Genomic DNA, 9,504 nt, shown 5'->3' with positions numbered 1-9,504 from the left:
CATCTTGAGTTTATAGAACTTTTTATTAAACAAGTAGTTTTTAAGGAAAGAACACAACCGACTTCAATTCTCATATACAAATTTACGAGTACCGTTAATTTCTGCATGATCCAATCATCGGATCTAAACCAAATTACCAGACGACCCTTGACGTGTCATCTTTCCAATAAAAAAAGAATTATTGAAATCGGTTCACGTGGTCCCAGGTTATGTATTCCGACGAATTGTTAACCTCCCCTTTTTTTTGAAGTCGGTTAAAAATGTTTGAGTTCTGGTAATCTTATGTAAATAGAGTGCAGTTTATGAATTTTAAACCGGTTATTTATTTATTACATACTGTACATAAAACTTGCATAAATGTATTTCAAAGAGCGTATTATCTGAAGAGAATTTTCAGTATATTCCGGTGATATATCTTCATAAATATAAAACCTCCCCTAAAATATATTCCTGGGTGCGCCCCTGGTCTAGTATATATACCTATGACATCTTGTAGTTTCTTAAATAGCTTTTTTCAGTTCAAAAATAAATTAACTTTATTACACTTGCGGTAATCTCCTTCGATCCACCCACAAATGCGTAAGACGCACATTAACAAACAAATTCGCTGCTGAGATTTATTTCCACCACAAAAACATGGAGTAAAATCCAAGGCAACAAAACAAAACAAAACAAAATGGTAGAACAGAATAACGTGGCACAAAACAAGTTAAGCAGGAAAAACTGTGGCAGCAACCAAATCGAAAAACTTTAGCAGCCAATAATTCTGAAGACGTTCGCTCCTTGCACAAAGCCACGCACATACATACATACATACATACACGCCGCATACCGCTTGACGCGCAGTTACGGTCTGTTGCGTGCAGCTTTTTTTTCGCTGCTCGCTACAAATTTGCAAGAGTACTTAAGTCAGAGAGCGCGCAACGTAAAATCGCCTGCCTGCCAGGAGTGGAAAATTGTAGGGGAAGAGGGGGCAAGTGGGGAGCGTTAGGTCACCTACAAACAACCTCTGATGCGATGTTCTGCGCAAATGGCTAAAGTTTGTGCCATTATTTCGTTGCGCTGGTTTTGCAATTTTCATTATCGCCACTGTACCTAGCCTAGAATGAAGGTGAATGCAAAGCGGCTGACAGCAGCAGCAGCAGCAGGAGCAGCAGCAGCAGCGAGTGTTAGGGGGAATGGAGCGGCGTATGGTTGAATTCGCGCTTTCATTCGTTTTTATGCGCCTCGTTTTGTCTTCCACACCTCACTTTTTGCTGTGATTCTTTCTGGGTGTCTTCTTTTACTGTCAATGGTTCTGATTTGAATTGTACGCAATAAAAACAAAAAGAAAAAAATACCTTAACCACTGCGCGCATTATCTTCTTGCTGAATTGCCAACATGCTGAGTTCAACTTTTGCCATGTTTATGATTATCGATTTTAAAGTTTCTTTTTCGACTATGAAAGCGATATTAAATATGCTGTTATATTCATGTCTGTGTGTTTTTTGTGACTTCAGCGAAATTGCTTGTTTAACTTTCGCATTCCTTTCGCTCTCTTAAACTGGCGTAAGTTTATTTTATTGAGTCTGCTTGACATACATTTTTTTATCGCATGTGACACAGAAACCTTAATTTAAGTCCGAGTACTAAAATATTAAATTGAGCAGAGTGTTTATGTATTGAGCATGTGTGTAAAGTGTGTAATTGCTCACATGAAGACTCACATAAGTACGTATAGCTTTTGCCCACTGCCTTAAGGTCAGTTTATCGTTATGATTTAAAATGTACTTGTAACAAAAAAATATTGGGAAAATTTCGCTGAACTTCTAATTTAAAGTAGAATTTAACTAAAGTGGGATTTGATTTTTAAACAACTTCAAAAAATATGCTATACCTACATACATATGTTATTTTAAGTCATAGGCTATCTGTACGCCAAATTTTATACAGATAAAGACTCACTAAGTCACTAACTTACTCACAATATTTGCAGGGTTTCATTTACCTTATCAATTAAATTCCTAAACTGGTCAACTTATCAATTAAGTTCCTAAACTGGTGGCCACCCGCTTCAAAATTATTTTCCAAATAGATAAAACTGTTTGAAAACCTCTCTCGTTTAACATCTACATTAAAATATTTTATATATGTATGTAACTTGTTAATTAACTTGATTTTGAGTTTCGAAACAGGTGGCAGCTCGCTTTAATAATATTTTTGAAATAAAGAATACGATTCTTCTTCTCTCGTTTGATAATTATTTTAAAATTTTCCATTTAACTTGTTAATTAAAATAATTTAACTTTTTTAGCAAGTGGCAACTCCCTTAAAAAATATTTTTGAAATAACTAGTTTTTGAACCCCTTTCGCTTGGCGCCCACTTTGTTGTCATACCTTATTTAACGTATTAAATTATTGATTTTAACTTTTTTAACAGGTGGCAACTCTCTTAAAAAATATTTTCGAGGCAAATCGATTTGGGCTCCCATTCGTTTGTTTAGCTTATTAATTAATTAATTTTAACTTATTACAAAAATTAAACTCTTTAAAATATCTTTTATCTTAATTCAGGTTATAACCTATCTGTGTACACTTTTAGCATGAAAACTATAAAAAACAATAAACAAAATGCTCATCCATCCATTATAAAAAATATTTTTTTTGCTCTATGTATTAGGCACAAAATTTAAATTTCAATGAAAAATTAAGGTAAAACTTGTTTGCTGATGTGTCTAATATAATGGACCAATCCAGTGAAAGGGTTAAAACGATTAGCTAAGAGGGGAAATAGTGTTGAGTCTTATTCAATAAATCTTTCCCTCTCCAATATGTATAACATTTCATACAAGGCTGTATATATAAAATGTATAGGCAAACTGCCGACAGGCTAATTTTTAAATCCCTTTAACACCGGAACCTATCCTTGATCAGAAGAACATTTTAAGTAATCCTTTTCAACGAAAGTACCGGTAACCCTTATAAGTCTGATTGATATCCGGAACAATCTTTGGCGCATCAGCAATGTTTACTCTAGTCAAGAATTATATATGCATATTAATTTTTTTTTGTTTTTGTTTTAATAAGTCATATGCCTGATATAGTATGCGTGTAAAGCTCAATTTCCAAACATTTCGCATTTTATTTTCCTCCACTCTAAATGTCTATTATTTAATAGCTAAAATTTTTGCTTTTCCAACTCGTACTGCAAATTACATTTGTTCATAAATCGCTAAAACTACTGGCTTATTGAAATAGAAAGCTCTCAATTTTTCTATATACACTCTTGCATATCAGTCGTCAACCACAGCGTTCAACTTTTCTGTTGTCCATTAAATTTTACGTGCTACATAAATATTTTTTTATGTTATTTACGCAGGCTACGAACACTAGTTAGCGAAACACTCCTATTGCTAGCGTTTATTTTTGCTGTTTTTTTTTTGTTTTGCAGTCTATTTTTTACACACTATGCGCCAGCGAAAATTTATGTGCATTCCAATTTTTGCGAGAATTTGTGAAAATTGACATTGTCTCTCCCCAGGGTTGCACTTAACCTTACTTTCTATATAGAATATACAAGTGAATGTATGTAGTACATTTCAAAATATTTATGTGTACAGTTGTATATAGTACTATAGTGAGTAGAGTGTTGGTTGAATGCACAATTTTTCAATTTTTTTTTTGTTTTTGCTTCGCGCTTGACCGCAACCGCAATAGCAACAACGGCAACTTGGGCGCAGCAGCTGAAGTGCCCTTTGGCGCATTGAGGTGGAATGACGCCATTGCGCCGCGTAGTTGTTTGGTGGACATGCTGGTGCGAAACAGCTGCGGAGGCGTCTAGGCGCGAAAGCCTTGTTTGAACCTGGAGTATCTATGTAAATATAAATAAATAATATAACAGCTCTTTAGAATGAATCTTAAAATTCAAAAATAGTTGAAATCAAGCGCTGGCGCCTTTGACCCAGTCTGCGGGCGTGTGACTTTGAAAGTTCAACGGAATTTGTTTTTATTTTTTTCAGCCAGCTACTGATTGCTGTTGCTTTGGCTTGGTAGTTGCAGCATTAACAGACGCAGTGCTTGCATTAAAAGTTTAAATTTGGTTAGTGAGTAGTAAAAATTTGCTGCATGCAAATTTTATGCCAACGATGACTTTCTAGTAGCCCAACGATATCGAAGAAGCCATTCAAGTATAACTATTTATCGATATATTTATCAGTATCACTATTCAAATGTTAATCGAAATCACTTTGGATGCATTTATCGATCACAGTAATATTACTAATTATATCGGTTTTTATTTTGTTGTTATCGTTACTAATACATTACCCGATATTGTTATCGATATCCTTGAAAATTTGTTATCGATATCGAACTTCTTTTAGTCTTTAGAGAAAACAATGGTTTAGATTTCGGAAAATTCAAGTTCTTGGTTGACTTCATATCTCTAGAATAGCATTTAATTTGTTGTAATCGAAGATATATTAAAAATCATATAATTTTTTAAGCACTTCTGCACTTATTTAGTTTATTCATTTTACAGTTATTTGTTGGAAATCGAACAGTTGTCATCATATAACTACTAGGTACCACTTGGTATATACCCATAAGTCTGGCCTTTAATTTGGTAAAAAGCACCGAGCTATAAAATAATAATTTTTTTAATGCGACGAAAAATTTCTTTTCATCTCTAGTTGTTTTCAATACAAAATGTAAAGTGTAAAGTTTTATGTAATTTTCAAACATAAGCGCAAGAAAGCGTACAAATGTTCAAGAAACCTTTACCCTCTCGACGAATCTGAGTACATAAGTGTTTAAATTCATAGTCCCTCCAAGGACTTTGAAACACGAGGTTATATAATTCAGAATTGCTCCTAAAAGGACATACAATTCCCTGGAACATTTTTTCGCATTCATATACCTAATTTTATATTGAAGTTAGAATAGAATAGAAAATCTAGCGAGAGGAAAAACTTTACTTCGACTTTAACGACCGTAGCTTTTACAGGTGCAAGATGCAAAAATTGGGCATTCTAGTAAGTCCTAGAGTTGAGGGGCCTTCTAACTAGATATTCCTAAGAAATTATATTTGGTCCTAGTACCGATTTGAAGACTTGCATTTTTAGTATTTCATCCCGCTAGATTTTCGATTCAGATCCACTGTTTTTTGACATACGCGAGGACACATGGCGTATGAGTAACAAAATTTTCCTCTAATATTTCATCAAAGAGACTTACGTGGTTTAAAAGGCATTTATGTACATACATGTAAATCCACCATGCAATGACGGTATCATTTAACAAGTATGTTAAGCGCGCTCTTTAGGACATTCGAAATTATTTCTTCGATTCTGCCCTGTGGTTAGGGTTTCGCAGCAAGGACTTTTTCCTGTCCTTGATTTGTTTTTAAGATACCTGCAACTCAGCGATTCTCCGCTGGTATGTGCACTTTTAGTTGTTTTTATATTTTTTACAATAAATTTTTTGAATGATGGAAAGAGGCCTGAATTTTTTTTTTTATCAAAAAATAAAGTAGAAATGGTTTTTTTTTTTTAGTGGTCATTCATAGTATTTAGCTGAAAAGTATAAAGAAAACGTCCTTACAGCTTCAATTGCTGCTATGTATGTACATAGATATATTTATTCTTATTAGCAGAAATAACGCCAGCGAAAACTCGTTTACTATTTCACCTTGTCAATGCATCTGCCTACATGCAAAAAGTCGAAAGTCTAACCATATTTTTTGTAAATGCCGTTAACGCTGCAAAACACCGTGCATGCCCTCTTTCACTGCCCATACGCTCATGCTTACGCTACTCGTATTACCCATTAATTTCAAGCAATAAAGAAATAAACTGCAAACTTTAACAGCGATTATAATGCAATTGTTACAAAGTTTCACTTTTCAATTGTTTTCTGTTGCATTGTCGTTTTAGTTTTTTATTCTATTTTGGCTACTTCTCCATTTGGTATCAGCATGCAGTTAAGTTTATTATCAACTTAAGAACATAGTAATTTGATTTTCAGTTGGCGCTGGTTGCCTAGAAGTCAACTGTTTTAGCATAGTAATGTGTGCGCCTCATAAATTTCACATATTTGTGGTCATAAGCAATAACCGCCTAAGTCGAAAATCCTGAATTGGAGAAAAAACGTTTTAAACATTTGGATTGTAATGTCAACCTTAGCTGGCGAGATGGGGATTTCACATAAACATGGAATAGTAGTTGCAGAATACGATAGCATATATAACTCAATTCTTAAATACATGTGTAGGTATGTATGTACATATGTACGAATATGTCAAAAAATATGATTTATGTACAACAACTACAAGTACTCGTCTCAAAGTATTTTAAGTTAATAAAGCTTATGGTTGGCATAACGCCGCAAGCGAGAAACTTATACCCCGACGAAACATATGTACTTATTATTCAAATATTAAATACTTGTACGGAAGTTGCGATATACAGCGACAATGTTTACAAATATACATATTACATACCTACATATGTATGTGGTAAATGACCAACAACACCCACTGTGACAGTTTTGTAGTACTTACCTTAGGCACATTTAGTACTTACATATATAGTATTTATGTATTTACTACATGTAATTAAGCACTTTAGGTTAGCCAAGTTTTAATGTTTACTAGCCATGTTTATTTAATCGTAATCCACTTTTTGTGACCATAAAAATTATGCAATTTTAATGTCAGTACACTGGGCTAGTTGTCAAATGAACTTGGTGAAATAAATTTAGGAAATTGTTGAGTGAGTCAAAAGCTGTTAACTGCACTTTTTTTGTATCATTACTATAACCAGTTCGGGTCCATTACCATTATCATTACCATTACCATTTATATTACCAATAGCAATACCAAAACCATTACCACGATCATTATCACTACGACTATTGCTATTACAATTACTTTTACCATTGCAATTGCCATTACTATAACTCTTGCTAATAACAATACCAATATCATTACCATTATTAATGTCAATCACCATCAACATTACCATAGCGATTACCATTGCTATTACCACATCATTACTATTACCAATACCATTTCCATTACCAGTACCTTTACTATTACCATTACCACTAGCCTCACCACCACGATTACCATTTCCATTGCTATTACCAATACCATTACCGCTACTATTGCTATTACCATTATTATAATTTTTGCATTACCAAAACCATTACCGTTATTAGTATCATCGCCATTACGACTACCATTACCCTCACCACCATCACCCTTGACATTATCATTACCATTACCTTCACTACCACTTCCATTGTTATAAACATTATCATTGCCATTACTATCACAACTGTCATTACCTCTATCATTATTATTACCATTATCATTACCATTACAATTACTATTATTTAACACGAAAGAAAAGAGAAGGCCTCCTCTGCAATAAAAAAGACCAGACGGAGACGGATTTTGGCTTGACTTGGCATTGCTAAATGGCGTAAATTGGCATGGAAGAGAAACGATTAGCCAAAGTCACTAAGGTTGAAGAAAAGAGGAAGACAGTCTTTAAGAGTATGTTTTTTTTGATTTTAAATACCGAAGTAAAAAGTTGTAATCTTTAAATAACCGTCAAATGCTCACGAACAATTACTTTTGATAATCCCACCCTGGAAAATTCTTTCTATAAAACAAGAATATTTACAAGTTTTTGCTTGTGCAAAAAAAAAACACATAAATATTTTTCTACCAGTTTCATTCTTATTCAACTCGAAAAACCTCTAAACAACAACAAGTAGTTAATAAAAAGCCAAATTAACGAGTCTAACCACTGGACGACTTCGCAATTGAGGGTGCCATTCATCTGCAACTGTATGCACTCGTATTCAACCAGTGTAACCAAGTTGGGGGTAAAAAACCAGAACTATAGTTAGGCAAAAAAAAAATTATGGTACGACAGTGGTCTGAGAGCAACAAAATCCGCCATTTTCGAGTTGGTAAAAAAATGGAAATTGACTATATTTTTGATGAGGGGGATTAACTAATGCATATATTTCGGGAGTTTAGTTTTTCAAAATATTTTCTTTAATTCGTTTTATAACCATGAGCAGAGTCTTGCAACAAACAGCCTAAATATTCTCACAGCAATAATTTCCCACTTTGTTAGAAATCAGGAGATAAGTTTTAGGTGTTTCATCGAGTTCTATCTAACTGCCGAGATATGTCTGACATTATCGGGCTTTAAGAAAAATTGGTTTAATTAGTTTTTGTATGGCTGGGGGTCGTGGCAGTTTCAAATCTTTGCAGCTAAAACTAAACTACAACTCGAATTTCATTAATAGCGAATAACAGTTACCATTTCCGTCCCCTAGTGTAGTGGGCGTGGCCAATTGTTGCTTTTTATCATATTTTATATGGGGCTCACCACTGTGCGACGTGTCTAAACCCTATGTTCACCACAATCTATTTGTTTTTTTTTCTTGCCCTGCTACTACGTCTAAATTCTAAACTACAAAAACTAGTACTTACATTCACATGCATGCATGTAAATATGTATCTATGTATGTGTGCGTATATTACACCTTATTGTTCTAACTTTTGCTCCTCTTCTCACTGCTTACTCTTCTTGTCCCTGCTGAGCATTTTGTAGAACTCAAAAATTTATGAGCAAAAAGATGGAGATTTATGATTACATATGAGGCTTCATTTTTGATACACCTCTATTAATACTTTTGTTTACGTATGTATGTATGTATGTATGTACATATGTATGTATGCGAGCGTGGGAGTACGATTACCTACATGTATGTACATATGTATACCTTGAAGGACTCAAATTAATGAATGCCGGCGTAAATTGGATGGGCGGTTTTAAATGGAAATGTGTACGCCATAAGAGTCTCAGATTACTTACTGGGATTCCTAATGCGAAATTCTATAAGTATGGCTTGTAAGGAATATTAATCGGACTACTACTAGACTACTATATAGTTAATCGAGACGGCAACAAGCACTTCAGCAATGAACTTGTAGTGCCTTCCACTTTTCGGGGAGCACACAGATAGGTTATTGTAACCTGGATTAACATATAGGATATTTTTTTTAGGGAGTTGCCACCTTTTTCAAAAGTTAAAATCAATTTATTTAGTATTGAAAATTAAATATATATTGAATATTAAAAAAAAAATATTTAAGTATGTCAAACGAAAGCGGTTCCAAAACTATTTATTTCGAAAATATTTTTTAAGTAAGTTGTCAACTGTTAAAAAAAGTAAAGGAAATTAACTAATAAGCTAAATAAAACAGAGTTTGTTTGTCCAACCAAATGGAGCAAATACGATTTGTTTCAAACATATTCTTTTAGAGGGTTGCCGCCTGCTCAAAAAAATTAAACCCGATTTAAATAATAAGTTTAATAAAATATATTTTATTGTGGGTTACAAATGAAGGGAATTTAACAAAGCTTTATTTCGATAATGCTTTCGAAGTGGGTTGCCAGATATTTAGAAATTCAAAATCAATTTAACTTACAAGTTTAATG

At 33.6% G+C, this 9,504-nt stretch overlaps 1 protein-coding gene and 1 long non-coding RNA gene across 2 annotated transcripts in view; one reads left to right on the top strand and one right to left on the bottom strand.

Annotated features, from left to right (window-relative positions):
- Positions 1–2,439, bottom strand: part of LOC108380495 (uncharacterized) — a 2,676-nt gene extending 237 nt beyond the window's left edge. The window contains exons 1-2 of the long non-coding RNA XR_001849568.1: positions 2,429–2,439; positions 833–834 (exon numbers count right to left, since the gene is read on the bottom strand). This is a non-coding gene — a long non-coding RNA (uncharacterized LOC108380495). The remainder of the gene's footprint in view (positions 1–832; positions 835–2,428) is intronic.
- LOC108380457 (toll-like receptor 5) overlaps positions 1–9,504 on the top strand; it is an 80,322-nt gene that overhangs the window by 65,070 nt on the left and 5,748 nt on the right. The window lies entirely within an intron of this gene.

Source organism: Rhagoletis zephyria, unplaced genomic scaffold (assembly GCF_001687245.7).
Source record: "Rhagoletis zephyria isolate East Lansing unplaced genomic scaffold, Rhagoletis_zephyria_1.1 Rzeph_scaffold_00126, whole genome shotgun sequence".
NCBI classification, from domain to species: domain Eukaryota; kingdom Metazoa; phylum Arthropoda; class Insecta; order Diptera; family Tephritidae; genus Rhagoletis; species Rhagoletis zephyria.
Note: the sequence above shows the minus strand (reverse complement) of the source record. Positions and strands in the feature narration are given on the sequence as shown.